General features: G+C 35.0%; 1 protein-coding gene and 1 pseudogene across 2 annotated transcripts in view; both read right to left on the reverse strand.

Annotated features, from left to right (window-relative positions):
• Naaladl2 (N-acetylated alpha-linked acidic dipeptidase like 2) overlaps positions 1 to 20,063 on the reverse strand; it is a 577,651-nt gene that overhangs the window by 194,114 nt on the left and 363,474 nt on the right. The gene's annotated exons all lie outside the window — the stretch shown is intronic.
• Positions 11,198 to 12,554, reverse strand: LOC105742477 (annotated as a pseudogene).

The raw sequence follows: 20,063 nt of genomic DNA on the forward strand, positions 1-20,063 counted from the left end.
TCTGTGGCCTGATCCGCTGATGAGCTCACAGCAGATATTCTCCTGAAAGGCGCCGCCTGTTGGGAGCCGTGGCTCATTGGAGGCCTGGCCTGGGTGAAGCAGTTCTGGCCCCTGGCTTCTCCCTCCTCCGCTTCCCGGCTGCCACAGGTCCAGCAGTCCTGTTCTGCATCTCTCACCTAATGTTTCTAGCTCAGAGCCAGCCGCTGTGCACTGAAATCTCTGAAAGCACACCGCTTAATCAAGCTTTTTCTCCTTTAAATGGCAGGTATCATGGAGAGAAAACATTCTCTCAGGCTTTCACAGAGAGCAGTTGGCCAAGCAATGGCCGTGACTCATCCACATGGCTGACACTCACAAAGGATCTACAATCTGAGGTACAGGGTCTCAGGATAAATCCTGAGGGGATTTGACTGACCTTATTAGAGCCAAAGGCTACAACTCTTGTTATCTTGATCTTGACCATCTAGCAGAAAAGTATAAAAACGAAGTGCAAGAAGTAAAGAAATGTTGTTATGTTGAGCTGTGGGGGACTCAGGTCAACAATTTCTGACACTGCCAGTCAAGCGGAAGACCCAATACTATTATGGGCTACTGGACTCTTTTAAAATATTTTGCTGAGTTTACACACCTATAATATTCAAACAATGGAACTAAACAAAAAAAGGGTATACAGATGAATGTCCATTTTGTATCTGTGTATTCAAAGTGGTTAGGATAGATATATAGTTACATTCTCTTAATGAATAGAGGGATTTGTTGTAATAGTGTTTGTAAATAGGACATTGTGTCTGCATCTTGTACAGGAAATAAGCATTAGGAAGACAGTATGCAATGTGTTAATTATTGGAACTGTCCTACCAATTTGATTTGAAATTGTCTCATTGCTATTTGTTTCTCAATAAAATTATGGAAACAAATAAATGGCAGGTGTCAAAATTTTTCTCTGAGTGGAAATTGGCTAATAACCACTACATTCAGTCTCAAGGAATTTATTAAAGGAAAGCTCTCATTTTAGAAATGTACAAACTACTACTAGACTATGCAGTGGGACTACCTGGTTCACATCCTCGCTTTGCTATGTAATTTAAGCTACTTACAAAATATTTTTATGTTAAATTTGACATTTTAAAAATATGAATGGAGCAATAGATTTGCAGAGTTATGATGAAACATAAGCAACTGTAGTTCATTGAATGTGCCCTAGTACCTAACACAGTATACTCTACTACATTTTATTTTCTACTATATTTTAGAGATTTCATAGAACAGAAATATTTGGAGCTCATTGTGCTGCCCCCCCCCCGGGGTGCTATGAGACGGTGATTGAAACTGGGCGTTGAGGCCTGTGCTTGTAATCCTAGCTCTTGGGAGGCTGAAAACAGGAAGATCACTATGAGCTCCATCTGTGTAGTGAGACCTTATAGACCAGGTACTAAATAGACACACTCTCTATCTATCTATCTATCTATCTATCTATCTATCTATCTATCTATATTTGGAGTTCATGACTTTGAATATATCCTTAATTATATTGAAGTATGACCAAAGGCCACAAATTTTGGTAACGAGGACTGAGAAATAATAAGAAATGCACCTGTGCACACAAGTGCTTTTGAGAAAGGCAAGCACCCTGTTAACCATTAACTATGGTTCAGATAGATAAGAGATATTTAGCTAATGTTTAACACAAAAGTCATTATGTCTGCCTTACAACCACCATTCCATTATCTTGTAATATAGAGTTGAGTTGACTTTTAGTCTATTACGAAAAGCATAATAGAGATTATGTATAAAGCAAAGGACTGCTTAATAGTTCTAGGAATTAGTGTTATGTAATCATAAATGGAGGTGATACATGTGTTTAACTGAATTCCATGTTTGTCATAGATGGTTGATTCAATTCACTGACTGCGATGGTATTGTTAGTATTTTAACTAAACCACAATAAAATATATTAAAATCTTATTAGAATTAAGATGTTCCAAAGCTTTCCTGCATGCAAAGGTTATTTTACAAATAAAATAAACAAATGACTCTAGCTGATAAACTTTAAAACATAAGGTAGAATTTCAATTTTTGTGACAGTTCTATGACTGAATCTTTATGCGTAATAAAAAAAATTTAGTGTTTCCTAAAGCTTCGAATGTCAAATCATTTGCTAGTGTGAATGGATTGATCCGCAACAAAGGCCCTTCTTAGAAATCTCAGTGCCTCATCAAAAAGCATTCATTAGGTACTGCAATAGTGAATTGTATTAGTAAAAATTTTAAAAATCTAAGTTGAGCACTATATCTCATAGGCTAAAAACATTAGATACAATTTCTCAGCATGAACCCAGTTTGTATAAATAAACTATGTTCGTGAAATAAAATTTTGTTGTGGCAACCTTTAAAGATCTTGACAGCAGGGTAAAAGAGAAAATTATAAAAATAATAATTCAGAAGACTATTTCCTGGTTTAATTTTTTGGTATAATGAGCTTTTCTTTCTATCTGTAGTTTTGTCAAATGGCCTTGGCAATTGCTATAGTATCCGTAAATGCATTAAGAATTCCTTATTTAATTGCAATTTGTATGTCAACTGTATAAAAGAAAAAAATAATTACTTGTTGCTCATGCTTCACTAATTAAGTAAACAATATTACAAAGTAAGGGAGTGTATTATCTGCGGTTTATTTTTAGAAATAAACATTCAGTCGAAGCTCTCTGTCAAGTGGGTAATAGTGTACTTCATTTAGGCAGAGTAATCAACTTGGAGAGCACAGAACTTAAACGTCTTTGTGAATAATCTTGATCACTCAATCACATGCAGAAAGAATGTTTATAGGACGCCAAATCCATAAACTATAAATTGGAAAATGCAGTCAAGATCATTTGAAAAAAAATCGTTTGATGTAATCTAGTTGGTTTGTGCAAATTTGTTTCAGATCACTTCCATATGTCTCACCATCTGCAATTTCCTGAGCAGTCCAGCCTTCCATTTGGGACCTGTACGCCACTGCAAGTTGGACAGCAAACCCTAGCTTGATACTGAGTTGGGCCCACTAGCCTGAATTTATGAAAAGGCTTTTTTAAATCTTAGAAAAGCATAATTCAATTTAGGATTTGTCAAAGAGAAGAATTAAAATGAATCAAAATCCCAAGTTCACCTCATGGTTATCCTGAACTGGTATTTTAAACTTACAGTATTACTTAAAATATCAATCATGTGATTTTTATCTCACAAGTATCACAAAACTTTTCACTTAGGGATGTGTAATTTGTTCTTATACCTGTTATACATATATTTTCAGGTATTTTTGGATTTTTGTTTCCTGCTTAACTTAATTCTAAAGTATTTATTTTTCTAATCATCATTTTTCATCAAATCACTTATAATATATGTGTGTTTATATCCATAAAATTTACAACTGTTCTATTTAGAGTAGAAATTCACATACAAGAGAGACATGCAACCACAAGACTAGAACATAAAGTGGAAGAAAACAAATCTAATATTCTGGTTAAAGAAAGCCACTACAACTGAGTTTTTATGTTGTGTAAGTTTCTTTGAAGCCAAGGAAAAGAGCTGTTTATAGAGTCTTCTCAAGTTTTACTAGTCTCCTCTTGACCTCACAGGTTAGTAGAAATAACTGTTAGTCTTAGGTGAAAGGTTTGCTTTTCACTAAGTTTTCTAAGTTATCTTGCTTTGATGTTGCAGATTTCTACATTGGAAAGATAGGAATTGGGAGATATTTTCTCTGTGTAGTGACAAAAACCTGTAAGTCTCCTTTATAGTTATTTATTTTTGTGGTACTGGGGATTGAATTCAGGACCTTGCGCTTGCCAGGCTGTAAGTCTCCTTTAAATCTTTTACATAAACATGAGAAAATCCCCAAGTTATAAACAAAATAATATTCTAATATTACTTCACATGGACCAGGGACTCCTATGAGAGCTTTCTGTATTATGTCATGTAATCTAATAGACCTATTCTATAGATACTATTATTGTCTCATTTAACATGTCATTTAGAGGTTGAATCCACTGCCTAAATTTTGACAGTCAGGAAGTGGAAAACTCAGAGTATCAAACTTAGCCTGTGAAATTCCAAAAGCTACTCAAACATTACAACATCCAGGCTGTCTTACGAGTTCTCAGGATAAGCATTCTCCTGACATGCTAGCAACTTTATTTATCCTGAAATACAGCAACAGTGTGGCTACAAACTCAGACTTCTCCATGGCCATCCAGTCACCACAGTCCTCCCTTGCCTCCTCGATCCCTGGGGGCTGCTCTGGCTCCAAGGCCTAAAAGATCTCTGTTGCTCTCTCTCCCCTGAATCCTGGCAGGCAGTTTTGGTTTTTGACACTACTGCTTTGAAGAAGGGAGACTGGATTCCAAGTTCAGGACTCTGAGGAAAAGACCACAACCTCTACTTATGGTACTTTCTCAGTAACACTTTGAAAATGTCAGATTTTTTCTTACTGCGGAGGGACAAATTACAACATACTGCTTAAAGTCTGACAAATACAGTTCACGTTCAACCTGCTATTGACCTGTTTTCAGCCATTAAAACGCTTTGGCCAGCCCTGTCCCTCTCCCTACTATGCGTGGTTTGCACTAACTTAAGAGGGCCTGGAGGGTGTCAAGAGTTAACACATCAATACAATCACCACTTGGCTCTTAGAGGGCTGTCTGCCAGGAGGAGCCTCTTAGCTTGATAGATACACTGCAATATTTTATCCTTTCAGCCAGTGTGAATGATCTTAAATTGCTGCGTTCTGACTATAGCTTTTGGATTTCCAGGAACAGACAGATGAAGCTTTTATCTACGTGAAGTCACTAAGCGCTCAATTTCTCACATTTTAAAAGTATTTTATTGGTTTACTTTTTAAATATCTTTACTTTGCAAAAAGTATCAATAGGTTTCTGCAAATGACAAGTGCTTTATTCTAAAACCTGTGTTGCTATGTTTCCTAAAATCGTAACAGAAAAACTGAGGCCACGAGTGCAGAATCTTTACCTTTTATTTTTTGAAACGGCTTTTTCATTCATGTTTTTATAGGGTGTTACTAGGAAAATTGTTAATTATAGCAACATTGTAGTTAATTGACAATAAACAAAGAGGCATCTTAGAGGAATGTCAGTACAGTATGATCATTTAATATTCTGTTACACGTTAAAATAATATGCATCAAATGAAACTTCCCAAGTTTATATTGAGAATATTCTGAAAAACTATTCCTTCGTTAAAGAACCAAGAATAAGAAACAATTACAAAATGCTAGTATTCTATTTCAAAACTCTTAATTACAAACTCCAGAAACCTAAATCTGGTGACTTAACGCAAATGACTATTAGAGTAATTAAGAGGAATTAGTTTTAGATCAATGACATAATATCTGTTCCTTATAAGGATCAGATCGTATATATTATGTCAAACTTTCATTTTTAAGTGAAATATATTGATGGCAAGAAAACTACAAAATGTAAAGCAAATTGCACTAAGAAAATATAAATCAATTTTCAATTTATTATAGAATCAAGATTAAACTGCCCAACAATTAATTAGGCAACACAAGAAAGAAACAAATTACACAAGATCTTTCTAATTATTCTTTCTTCTGTTTCATTTATAATACGCACATATAAGAATTTTAAGTGGTATACTTTTAAAATCTTTCCTTCCAGACCTCATTTGTATAGAAAATTTACAGACAAAAGGTAACAGAACTATCATTTTTAAAGGAAATGCAAGTCCTCTTTATTTATTTATTATCATTATTATTTTCTTTTTGTATTTTATGAAGGGTTTACAGGGTGTTCAGGGTCTCACTACTACATCAGACTCATAGTGAGTCTCCTGTTGACAGCGTCTCAAGTGCCGGGATAATACGGGCATGCCAGCATGCCCGGTCTCAGTTGACATCTCAGCGTGCCCCGAGGGCAGGGCTGGCACGGCAGGCCAGGGGATTGTCCTGGGCTCCTGTGACTACTTGCAGGTGCTTTTATCTGCTGAGCTATTTGACCGGCCCTTCAAGTCCTTTTTAAAGGTGACCTTTATATATAATGCTAATTCGTTAACCTGTTAACCTTTTCAGTGCAACATATGTTTGAATAAGAAGAAACAAAATAAAAAATATTATAATGGTATATATACCTATGTGACAATTTAATGCTGACAAGTAAATTTTCATAGAGGGAAAGGAAGGGTGGGATGGAATGAAGGATGATAAGAGGAACTGGATCATGTTATGTACATACAGCACATCCATACAAGGAATATAAACATTGTGTCCTGAAAATATATACCAAAAAATAAAAAGGAAATCGAGGAATGGGTGGAAGGAGAGAGGGGAGGAAAGGTGCTGAAAAGAGCAAGTAAGGTGTGTTACGTGCATGTGCCAGTTTCCACAGGCATGGAAACCTTATGTGCTCCATACATGCACCAATAAGCTCAAATAATAAATTTTAAATGCACATATTTGTAATCTAATAGTTTTGGCTAAATTGAAGTTATAAAACAATTTATTAAAAATGTATTGAGTTCTGCCTATGTCATTTATATTTTATTTATGAAGACTATTATAAAAATGAAAGACCTCCAATAGCACATAAAAGTAATGCTGATATGAAATTAAATGTCAGCAAGAGGCATGAAAATGCAATATTCACAAAGATATTAAATGTGAAATACTTAACAGAATTCCTACATAATTGACACCATCGAAAGTTGGTGTACTATAATAATGCCTAAAAAATTCTACATTTCACATAGCTCTTCCACTTTAAAATGCCAAATATTACTTTACCTACACAAATTTCAGCTTCTCTTCCCACTTCTTTTTGTTCCCTTCATGAATCCTTCCACTCATATGTGTTTGCCCCCCATCAGCCTTGCCTATGATTTCACTGGACATTTCCAGTCTTACTTATTTCACAGTTTATGTCAGAAGTACCCATGTAAGATAATACACCTCACTATAAAATGTCACTTCATTTTTTATATCTACTAATAACGATGTGTCTTGAATAATACAGATGGGTGTGCTACTTGAAATTGCTACCAAAGCATACTTTTTAGTTTATTATTATTATTATTATTATTATTATTATTATTATTTTGGTATTTTTAGGGAAGGGTCTATAGCGTGTTCAGGGGCTCACTACTAGATCAGATTCCTAGTGATCCGCCTGTTTATAGCCTCCCAAGAGCTGGCTGGGATTACAGGAACGCGCCACCAGGCCTGGTCTCAATTATGTCTCAGTACACTTCAGGGGCCAGGCCGGCATGGCAGGCCCGGGGATCTAACCCCAGCCCCTATGCCTTCTTGCAGATACTTTAATCCGTTGAGCTACTTGGCTGGTCCTTACCAAAGCACAATTATATCTTTACCATTTCAAATACAACTAAACGTAAGTCTTCAAAATAATTATAAATAATAGTAAAGCTTGACTTTCCCTTGACCAGCTGCTGTGGAATCTAGTCTCTGACATTGTGTATGGAAATGTAAGACTCTTCTTGCTAACACTCTACACAGAGACTTACTTCAGCTACTGAACCTGGTAAGTCTTCTCCTTTTTACCATACTATAACTCCAACCTATAGCTTACTGCCAAATATATCTTAACTGTATCAGGACAATAAAATCATATCTTCAGCAAACAACAGCAGCTCGAGTCATGCAGAGTGAAATACTGAGCACCTAGGAGTTACCCATATTCTTGATCAAATCAGTTATAAGAGAATTGATGATCAAAGCCACAAAATTTTGGGATAGTTACAAATAAGTAGAACACCACACAAACTGTTTTTCCCACACACATATTTGATCATAGCATCTGATGGCTTAAAGTCCTATGAGGTGAAGCTAGGATGTCAATCAGCAGTGGGCACATATGACATCCTGGATTCTATACTTAGTACACACACCACATAAAAAGCCCTACTATTTCTTTTCTCCTGGATGAACACAACATTGCATAGACTCCTTTCTAAAGCATATACAGCTTTTAAGCTATGGCCTAAACATATTCTGCAGCTTCTCTCAACTCCTTGCTTTCAAGTTTGTTCTAGGCATACACTGTGCCTGCTCTCATCCAGTCTGAGTGATCTGTGGGTTCAGTCTGGACTGCAGTCAATTCATTTAGCTACATTTCATCTTTATAGCCTATCATAGTTTCTGGAACCAGGCTGTCGCTCAACAGACTGCAAGTAGTCACAGCATCTTAGAAGAGTGTAGACTTTAGGAACACAAGATTGCTAGCAATGTGTATGTACTACTATTTGTGTTTTTTAATTTTTTTTATTTTTTGCACTACTATTTGTAACTCATTCCATTTTCAAAAGATGATGGTAAATGTCAATGAATTCATTTGATTTTTCCTTTTCATGTCAGGAATCAAACTCAGGACCACGTGCTTGCCAGAATGTATTCCTCTGACAAAGGAAATTAAATGTTATATTAAAGGCATTTAATAAGGTGCATGACCTTCTAACTGTGACTGTTTTAAGATTTTTAACTAATAGATATTGAGACACCTACACTTGAACTCTGATCCATAATTATGAGCTTACAAGAATAGGAAAAGCTACTTTTCTTCATAGATGGAACTGCAGTATTTTCTTCAAATTTTATTTTTCTTAATACTTGTTCACAGTACACGATTATGCTCCGTGTGGGAAGTAGGCACATGTACATAAGAAAGGATGAAACTACATTTTCTTTTTCCTTTGACCATGTTAGGGACTAAACAGAATCCTTGCATGAGCTAGTCAAGTGCTCTACAACTGTGATAAACCCTTAGCCATAGTGTGTGTGAGAGTGTGTGTGTGTGTGTGTGTGTGTGTGAGAGAGAGAGAGAGAGAGAGAGAGAGAGAGAGAGAGAGAGAGTTTGGTAAAGCATACATAATTTCATAAATGTATATTTTAAGTATTCCTTAGTATTGCATAAAGATTATGAATGATGAATAAAAATTGGTCAATACTAACTAAATATAGCACTCTAATTCTTCAACATCGCATATATAAAATGGGAAAACTATAAACTAATTCTCTGAGCAAATGCTTGCCTTTCTCTAATCTATAAACAGAACACCTAAGCCTGGAACTGGGAAAACAACCATCAAGCTTTTCTCTTTGCCCATTGGATGTGAAGAGTTTTACCAAGTAAGGAGCCACACAGGGACCAAGGCAGAAAGAAGCAGTCTTCGGAGATGCAGCCACTGGAAAAATCCTTCCTAGAACTTACAGACTTCACATTCCTTAGATGAATTTCAAAATTGCTCTCAGAATATACTTTTAGAACTGGTGTTTTTTTATGTGGGAAACATGGGGTTAAAAAAGAAAACAGATCCTGTATGTTGAAGGGAAAATGTGCAGAGATCTATAGTAGATGATTAGTTCAACTCCCCCCCTGCACTTAATATATTTTGAAAGGAATCTATCCAGAAAAATCCATTTAGCTCTGCCCAGAACAATTAAGACTGACTGTGTAGAGTTTGAAGTGCCTCAGTCCATCTGCTGATGATATTTATTGCTTTTTGGCACCTTCTACATATTTACAAAAGCCTATGGAAAAGAAAGCTATGCTTCTTGTTTCTAGGACAAAAACAGATGGTGTTGAGCAGCTAATAATTTAATTAAATGGTTCTTAAAACTTGAACAAATCGCTTTAAGAAAAAAATATATCTTATGTATTCTTTAAAAATAGGGAGTGAGAGGAAAAAACTAAATGAAGTTTGTTCGACTTTTGTAAGTTTAATAAAATTGGAGTCTACTAAATCTGTTCTTTTTTATGTATTTAGTACAGGGTCTATAGGGTCTCCACAGGTCAGATTCATAGTGATTCTCCTGTTTTCAGCCTACCAAGCACTGGGATTACAGGTGCACAACACGAAGCCCAGTCTCAGTCCCTGGCTCAGTGTGCTCTGGGGATGGGGCCATAAATCGTGTTTTTTTTTTTTTTTTTTTTTGCAATGTTAATTATCTTACTTTTATTAATTTTTGATTTGTGTCAAATGGTGTAGTATTGTCTTCATTTTTATAGTTGCTTCTACTTTTAAATACATTTTTAGTTTTGTATTTCCATTATATGTAGTATTTTTCAATCAATTTTAATAACTTATTTTTATAAAGCTACAGTACTAACATCTCTGATGGAATTGTGTGCATAAATCCCTTGAAACCAGCCATTTTCTAAATGTTCAATTATTTAAATTCATTAATATCAATGTAAACAAATAGGTTTAGTATAATATTCAAACTATCTTTGAGGCTCTATCACTTAAAGATCCCCACTGAAGTCCCAAGACTACTTATTTTAATTATTTCAATATCCAGCTTTTCAGATATGTTGTAATTCTCTTTGATGGTTTTACATGTGCCAATAAACAGTCTTATTTAGAAAAAAATTTAAGAGATTGACTTGATCTGTATTTTTCTGTAACATTCACGGATAACTAAAATATGATGATTTACACAATGACATAATACACATTTTTCTAAAATTTTGGTTGAAACTAGCTTGCTGTTCAAGCATTACACAGGTGGTCAATTCAAACTCCAATGAGGTTTTTTAATGTATTTCTTAATGAAGCCGCTTTTCCCAAACAGTGCAGTCTAATACAGTATTTCAGATGCTATTCCTTCTAATGAAAAAATGTATCATCCAAAGCTTATATTTTATACTTTAAGTAGATTAATACTCATGAAATAAAGTGATAGCAATAGTGATTAAAATTTTACTGGTTCTTTAAGTTTTTCAAAATGCTATTTCCTAATTTTACTGTTTCAATTGTCATACATACTGATATACTTTTGACCTAAGAATTCTATAGTTGAAAAATACCCAATTATTTTCAACTACAAAGCACTAGTATTAAAATTCAGGGTGCAGTCTAAATGATTGTTTTCTTAACAGTGATGATATTATAATTTTGAATTTTAAATACTTCGTTTAGTAAAACTCACTCATTTAGATTTTTCCCTCATTAATTACAACATTTGTCCTTACTTAATCCATAAACTTTGACGAAACAGAAAAGCTGCGTGATTAAATATGTAATGGGTTAGCACTTCAAATTTTAATGACACAGCTTCTTAGCACTATTCGCACCTGACAATATGGCGCTAGCAGTAATAAGGCAGTCAGCTTTTTTCTTGAAATAAGCTGTTTTCCACTCCATAAATACAAGTTATATGTTTCATTTAGCATTCATTGTTGCACAGTATCAGAAGATATTCTAAGCTGCAGTTCATTATTAATAGCATTTCTTCTTTGTTCTCCTGGCAGATCTGATGACATGCTCGACATTGGCATGTGGTGGAATGGCACAGAGTAGTCTGCCAGTGAAGACAGACTAGCAGCAGGATCAACTGAAGTCACCCTGGGCGACCTTCTAGAAGATGGCTGATACAGGAGGAGCCCTTTGGTTGGGCTGCTTTGTGTTTCAGATATAAAGATGCATTTCCTTTTTGCAGGAGGGTCTTCCTCTTCATCAGAAGGGCTTTCTATTGTTAGGTCGATGACATCCACTTTCTTCATGCTTGCCTCACTGGCTACAGTAACTGAACAAGGCTTACTGAGGGTGCTTGAACTTTCTATTTTTGCACGTGGTTGGCTGGATGCTTTCATGGCTTATTTCTTCGGCCTCATTAAACACCAAGAACCATCTTCTTGGAATTTGCTCTCATCCACCTCAGAAGAGTCATTGAGAAATTCCATAAAAAGCCCATCTAATATTAGATTTTTGTACACAGCTTTTTTGTCACCCCCTGGACAAATCCAGGTGGGCCTCTTGTCATTCATTTGTAGATAAAGGGCATCATCGAGCCACTGCAGATGTGTACATATCACTGTACTGCACAGGATCCTTAGTCTCACTTTTCCTAGAGGGCATGTCAAGGACACCCGAGGACTAGTCGCAGCAGTTTCACTATCAGGATCTGTGGTAAATTTTTCTTTAATTAGTTCTCTGGAGTGATCAAGATTTCTAATACCTTTCATTTTTAATCTCTGTAATAACATGGCTGATGTCAGTTGTCATACAAGATATACAGATGTGGAATAATTCTTTCCAGTTTCAGATGCCCAAGAAATAGAAATCTGTTTTGGTGCAGCTGAAGACAACCTAACTAAACACGCAATATTCAAAGGGTGTCCAGTGCGCTTCTGCTCAGTCCCACTTTGAGGTGGTGGCACAGAGCCAGGTGAAGGAATCAGCTTCCTGTTCACTTCTATACAGAGCCAGGTGAAGGAATCAGCTTCCTGTTCACTTCTATACACAGACTACTGGGATAGTCATCTTCTGGAGGACAACTTGTTTCTGCCAGGAAGTCTCACCTGAACCTGAACTGTGTAACCTCTCTGACCACCTGGCAAAAAGTCGCTTGATATGCATATCTCTGTAACTTGTTGCTGTGTCAAAGCAAAAAGAAAGAACTTCTCTTGAAATCGTTGAATACTGCTTTGAACCTCAACTCTTTGAAATCCCCCATTTTAAACGCACCTGCAGGCACTGCCGCTGCCACCGCTCCCCTGCCACAGCCACCAGAAACACCACAGCCACCATGGCTGCCGCTTCCAGCACTCCTGCGCCCACAAATCTGTTCTTGAAAACAAAGTGTCCTTCTGCCTGACTCCCGAACTGGGATCAAAACTGTCAAAAGTATCACTGTTCATCAAGTTTCATCTATGACTTCCAAGTGATAATTTCAAGCTAAAACAAAATGTTTTGATAAGGTTAGATTCAGATATTCTTGGACAACAACTAATTCTATGATAATCTAATTGGCTTGGATAGCATACTTTATGGAAATGTTAGAATACCAAAAAAAAAAAAATGTGTTTCATATCAACACCCAGATTGGAATAATAAAGAATAGCACTTTATCCCAGTTAAAGCTAGGAGGGTCTATTAAGTCTCCTGTAATGTATAGATTAAAGATGTCATTGATAGAACACAATACAAATTTTATGATCTTGCAGAGTAAACACTGTACACTTGGATTTTAGAAATAAATGGTTATGCATCCTATTACTTTTGTTTCCTGAATGTTTGACTTCAGGTAGGAAATTAATTTTTCCAAGATGTTGTTTTCTAGTATATAAACACATACACACATACAGAGAGAGAGAGAGAGGCATAGGCAGAGAGACAGAGAGACAGAGAGACAGAGAGATATCACCAAGAGACTTCATTAGGTAAATTTCAAGTGCTTAGTACACAGAGAAGCATATAGAGAAAGAACTTCACACTTATCTCCCAATCATCACTGCTTTCAAGATTTATTAAGTAATAGTAAGATCTGTACAGGGTTAAATCTGCAATAAATGAAAACATATCAAAAATTATTTCAATTAAATTATAATGTATCAACACACACACACACACACACACACACACACACACACACACACACACCAATTACATGATGGAATCTAAATACCTTTAGATGACCAAGTGCTTCAATGGGTACTAAAGCTTTCCTCTGAAAACAGAAAATGATTTAATGAGAAAGGAGTCAGTGTAATAAGGAAGATGAGGTAAAGCAGGAAGCTGGGAATGAATGTTGCCAAGAGGACTCAGAGAAAGAGTTCCCTTGGCACATAAGAAGGTCTGTTCCAGGGCCAGCAGAAAGTAAGGTAAGATTGGTGGGCAAAGAGGAGGGGACACTCTAGGCTCCTCGGATGCCACCTCTGGGAGCTGGCTTTCATAAAATAATGACATATAGAGCATGAAGAGGGACACTATTGCAGTGACACAAGATAACTAGAAAGTCCCAGAGAGATACACACACAGATATCAGTTAAGCTTGAAAGCATTAACACTAAATATTGCTGCTCTTTATAAACCAGTTAAATAAAATATCAAAGTATATATACTTTTATAATAGAATTCTATAATCTTTTACAGTTATATTCTTATATTGAAAGTACACATTTATATACAATTATACATACTTTATTTCTATTTAATTTTAGAATCATTCATATATATATACACACATAAATTTCCCACATTTAGATCTTCAGCCATCCAGCTGTTCACAAAGTGTTTATTAAAATTTTTTTATCATTTTTAATGAGAAAAAAGAGAAATAGCAATGAAACAGTTTCAGAATAGGTTAGTAGGACAGTTACAATAATTAAAACATTGCATATTGTTGTTTTGTAGTAGTTTTCAGAGGACAAGATACGGACATGATATTTTGTCTAAACAATATTAGTATGAACCTTTCTTCTCAATGGACTAAAAGAAAGTAGTTGTATATCTATCCTAACTATCTTGTGTATACATATATTTTTTTCTTTCTTTTTTTCCACAACAAAAGTCTTTTATTTACACTTTTGCAAAATTAGTAACATGTGACACAGGTGGCCTAGAGACTAATAACTGGCCTTAACCAGACAGGATGTTCATCTCAGGACTGAGGTAGTTTGTTTGCTTTAGACACTGAGGGCTAGTCCTGCCTACACACATTTAATCAACTTCCTAGCTTCTGTGGCTCCCAACATATACCTTTTTTGTTTTGTTTTGTCACAGATGAGTGTTCCACTGAAGTTAGAAAAGCTTTATTTGGAGAAATTGTTAAAGGACCTTTTCATACTTGATGCCAGTCCAAAGATTGTAGGTTCTTGAATTCAGAAAAATAACCCAATATAGTCCCTGGAACCATGTACTGCACCTTGTAGATCTTTTGTCAGTGTCAGCCACCTGGATGAGTTATGGCCATTGCTTGACCAATTTGCTCTCTGTGAAAGCCTGAGAGAATTTTTTTCTCTCTAGGTGACTGTTTTTAGACACACTATACATCATTGATCACTTTCCTCTGTGGTCCCATAATCTCCTTCATCAAAACATTTGGGATATCACTTAGCTACAGGATGTGACAGCAGAGGTTCTCTTATGTCGTGAGTTCTCACTGACCATGGAGGGCTATGGTCAAAATACTGGCTATCCTTTTAGCCCATCTATCTCTTTAATTTTTGGTTTGCAACCAAAGTATTTATTGAAATTGATAGAAAGGAAGGGAGACAGTGCTGATGCTGTTCTGACAGCCGTGGAAACCACTTGCTGGTAGCCTATGTCCCACTTCCTACCTGTACTGGTGGGTTCTAGGGGAGAGTTAAAAAATATAAAATATAGTCCAAGCTCTCTCATTCTTGTACTGACTAAGTCAAAGAGACATTTCCAAAGGTAAAACTAAATTTGTTTTTTCCTTGGAAAAATATACAGCTTGGTTAATGATTTTAGGAAACCCTGTGATTTTTCTTAAGTCTGGTGACAGAGGTTAGCAGAACTTATAGAAGAGATTTACCAAGTATATTTAGTCTTGGTTAAAAAGCACAGAATCAGAACATCTACCGACTTTCCAGGAATAAAAAACCCTGCAGTTGTGTACTGTTCACATGTATTAAGAAAATATAATTAAAACAATGAAAACAACACAGACTTGCCAAGGTGTAGAATCACATTTGAAGCTGCACTTTCCCTAAGATAAGTAATTGTCCAAAAGTTTGAGCAGGTAAAATATTTAAGAGAACAAAATATTCTTATTTCCTATAACATATATGTGTGAATATATATATATATATATATATATATATAATTACATTTATCTGTTGTCTGGAAAAAATATTGGGAATCTGCACTCTTCCCTGGATGATCTTATATTATGATATGCAAGCAAGTGACACTAACTAGGAGAGTAAGTACTAGAGGAAGATACATGTTTTATTTGCCCTTATTGATGCACTGGACCCTGACCAACTCAGAAAGTTGAAAAGGAATGAAGATAAATTTACAAACCTGAAAATACATTGACAGCAATGTTTACAGTTTAAGCAATTACAAACTGAAAGCAAAAATCAGAGATACATGAACTACAATACCTACGGAAATAAATAACTTTGTAATAACTTTTATAAATGGAAATTGTGCATTTTTGAAATGTATGAAGCTTTGCCTTGAGAAAATAACAATTTTTGTAATCAATAAAAATTAAATGTTAAGAAAATGTAAGCTAAATTTAAAACATGTCAAGGGTATCTCAGATGACTTAAATAAATAATAATGTTGGGGGGGCAGCTGGTTTTGTTTTGTATTTTTGTTCTTCAGGGAGCTTTCTCCAGAGTTTTTTAAAAAAGCCTGCATATTCATTTTACTTGTTTCAGAAGACATGCACCTGAATAATCACATTTCCAAGACTAGCTCTTGTCTCAGAAGTTAAAAAGAAAAACATGTTTTGTTTGAAGCAAAGTTGCTAACTTCAACATCCCCTGTAGTCGGAGACTTTTAGAGTAATTAGGGTGCTGTATCCAAAAAAAGTCAGAAAATATTTTTATTTTTTAATTTTTTTCTTTTTTAGAAAAAAAATTAAAAATTAAACTTACAGTCCAGTATATTTTTCAATGCTTTTACCTTGAAAAAACTTTATTCTAAAAGGTAAATGTAAAAAACAAACAAAAAAAGATAAATGAATTGGATTCACTCAACAAGAGCACATTGATGCTTCAAAGCCTATTCTACAGAAGATGATGCAAGCCATAGAAATATTTTCACATAATATATCTAATAAGGGACTTGTATCAAGAGCATATAAGAACTTTCACAACTTAATAATGAAAAGTAATCTAATTAAAAAAAAACAAAATATCTGAATAGACGTTTCTTAAAAGAAGACAAGCAAACAGCTATTAAGTATATGAAAAAAGTATCCTTAGTCATTATGAAAATATATGTGAAAACCTAAACAAAAGCCTGTTTCACACTCACTAGAGAAACAATAGTAAAAAATATAGCTAATAAGGATTGGCAATGATGTAGGATGTACCCTCCTACATTGCAGAAGCAAATGGAAATTGGTCAGACGCTGTGGAAAATAATCAGGCAGTTCCTCAGCTCTGAGGAAACACAATGACCTGGGTTCGATCCCCGGTGACTCATGCCACACAGGCTCTTGGCCAGGTAGGCTGCTGAAACTGGGTGTGCCTAAAATCCCTGTGCTGGGGAGGCTGAGACAGGATGATCACTACAAAGTGAGACCCTGTACCAAAGAAATAAATAATAAACAAATAAATCTAAAAATAAAATAAAGTTTCAATTTTCTATACTATGTAGCAATTCTACTTTTAAATTTATTTATTTATTTATTTATTTATTTATTTATTTATTTATTTGGTACAGAGTCTCATTACACAGCTTGGACTCATGGTGATCTTCCTGTCTCAGCCTCCCCAGCACAGGGATTATAGGCATGTACCACCATGCCTAGTTTTGGTGGCCTGCAAGACTCAGCCCAGGTCTGCACGACTTGTGCTACCAGAGATCAATCCTGGGTCCTTGTGCTTGCCAGGCATGCATCTGCACCACCGAGCTATCTCCAGCCTGATATTTTACTTTTAATAAAATACTAAAGAGGAACAAACACAAGCCAGCACAAAGCTTGTATACAAATACTTTAGAAGCATCATTCATACTGGCCAAATTGTCTTCCTAGTGGAAGAAAACTAAAGAGTAATAATATCCAAAAGGCTAAAAAAGATATTGTGAAAGGGAAGGAAACTGCTCCAAAGAACAGTTAATGTTTCATTGTTTGATCCTCTTAGACGCTTATATCTGGTAATCTGAGCAACTATTTCAAGATAGCAATATGCAATAACCATTGGTAATTTCTTATCATCTTGCTTTGAAATTCTGTTGTTTTTATTGGTATTTTATCCTCTTTAAAATGAAAAAAGGAATGGATGCTAAGTTAAGCAAAATGTAGTATATCATACAATAAAATGTTATTTGGCAATAAATATGAACTAAGTACCGTTACATATTACAACATGGGTGAATCTTAAAAACATTATGCTTAATAATGGGAATTACTCATAAAAGAACACACAAGAGTCATTTTCTAATAATCACAATAGATTGATTTTAGTATCCCTGTGATTCCAAAATCTAAGGATGCTCAAGTACATGTCTTACACAAGATGACAAATATCTGCATATGATATATGTAATCTTTCTGTTTCTGTCTCTTTCTTTTATTGTAGGTTTGTGATACATAAATACATTTATAATGAGGAATTGCAACATATACCCTTTTGAAATGAATTCTTTAAATTATCTCTAGATTATCTGTATTATAATACTACAATGTTTTATATGAACAGCTGTTATTTATAGAATAATGACAAAAGTGTCTAGAGCATGTTCAATGCACACAAAATCACAACATACAATTAGGCACAAGACAACAACCAAACAGTGAGTGTGGATGAAATCCTGAGGATCTCTGACGTAGCCACAGCAGTTTAGTGCATCACCTGTTTAGCATAATTTGAGTGCCAAGCTCAAAGTCCAACAAAATGGTCTTGCTCTTTGCAACTCTCACAAAATTTTTGTAAGTAGTTTTGATCCATAATTGAATTCTATTAGTAGAGTTACTGTCTTATCCCTTCCTTACTCATATGTGTGTGTTGTACATAACACAACATGCACACTCACACTGATTTTTTTATTTTCACAGAGCAAAGCTTCTTCCTATGTGTCATGAGAGAAACAGAAGCAAAATTTTAAGAAGCTGAAACTGTTATTAATTTTCACATCATTAAATTATGTTTAAAATATTTCCATGTAAATGTTATTTTTAGAAATAAGTTCAATAATGTTATTGGAATGGTAATTATACTGAAAAACTCAAAACCATTACATTTTAAAGCCATTATGATGCTATTGGAAATGAGGACAAATGTTAGCAGCAGTTCCATATTTTTACTTTTCTTTGACTCTACATTTAAGCTATGACCAACAATTATTGCAGTAACACACACTGACATCCCACCCTGCAAAAAAATGTTCCTCCTTGTTTGAACAAATTTTTACAATCACCCTTGGAATTTTCTGAAGCAGTTCTGGAGGGCATTTTACTTTTGTGAAGGTTTTTAGGAAGTCAAAGAAATACAGTGAAAACTAACGCCATGTGCCATCCAGGAAAGACAGGCTCATAAAGTGTCTTCCTCCACGTTACTGTCCAGAGCTGCTACTATGTGGTTACTGTGATATCCCCAAAATCAAGATGACCATGAAAATTATTATGATTATTATTTTTTTGGCAGAACCAGAGATTGAACTCAGGTCCTTGCGTTTGCCAGGGAAGCGCTTATTCCACTGAGCCAACTTCCCGGCCCCCCTTTATTTTGGGGGGGGAATTAAATGTTTTGAACTGATTCTGGACAAGGTGGCCACAGAAAAGCATGAAGAAAGACTTTTAGAACCACTTCAGAGAGTGGCAAGAATGATAGGTAAGTGTATTTAAAGTGAATGGGAATTCTTGGGTGGGATTCAAGGTGATGTGTGTTAATCTGTAATGATTTTTTTAAGTTCACCGTGTTATTACCACACATCATACATATTTCCAAGAACAACTCATTTTTTTTATAATTTAATGTTGTCTAATATAGACAAAAATTCTGGTTACTACAGATGTTTTTTTATAATTCAACTGCAGACACTATTGTTATTTACTTTTCTGCTATTCTTTTTCTTTCAGATACCAGAACACTAAACAAAACCACACTAAAGGTTGCTATCACGTAGAAACAGCCAAATTTCCAGTTTTCTAAAATTATTTTACATATTTAATGTTTCAGATGTTAAATAAACTGACTATAAATGCTATTTTAAAATTTCTCAAGCCAATGAAAAATACTTCAGCCTGGACTTGTCACTAGCAAAAATGCAAGACCTTTAACCTCACAGTATATCTGCTATTTGAAAATGTTTTTTCCTGAACACAGTTTAATGAACCATCAATACCTTTCATTCAGTATTCACCAAAGATCGTTAAAAGACAAAGACTTAAGTAAATGCATCAAATTACAGTCATCATATGTTATTATGCACTATTATCTAAAACCATATTCCAATTCTCATGGGTCTTTAATAGACATTGAATAATACAATGTGCACAGTCCCTCCTACTATAGACCTACATTAAAATAGTAGCCCTGAAAATAAGCTTTAATTTTAATGTACTTGCATTTGAAACATTGACTCAATGCTTCATAGATTTTAAAATTAAAT

Source organism: Octodon degus, unplaced genomic scaffold (assembly GCF_000260255.1).
Source record: "Octodon degus isolate 3935 unplaced genomic scaffold, OctDeg1.0 scaffold00055, whole genome shotgun sequence".
Taxonomy (NCBI): Eukaryota; Metazoa; Chordata; class Mammalia; order Rodentia; family Octodontidae; genus Octodon; species Octodon degus.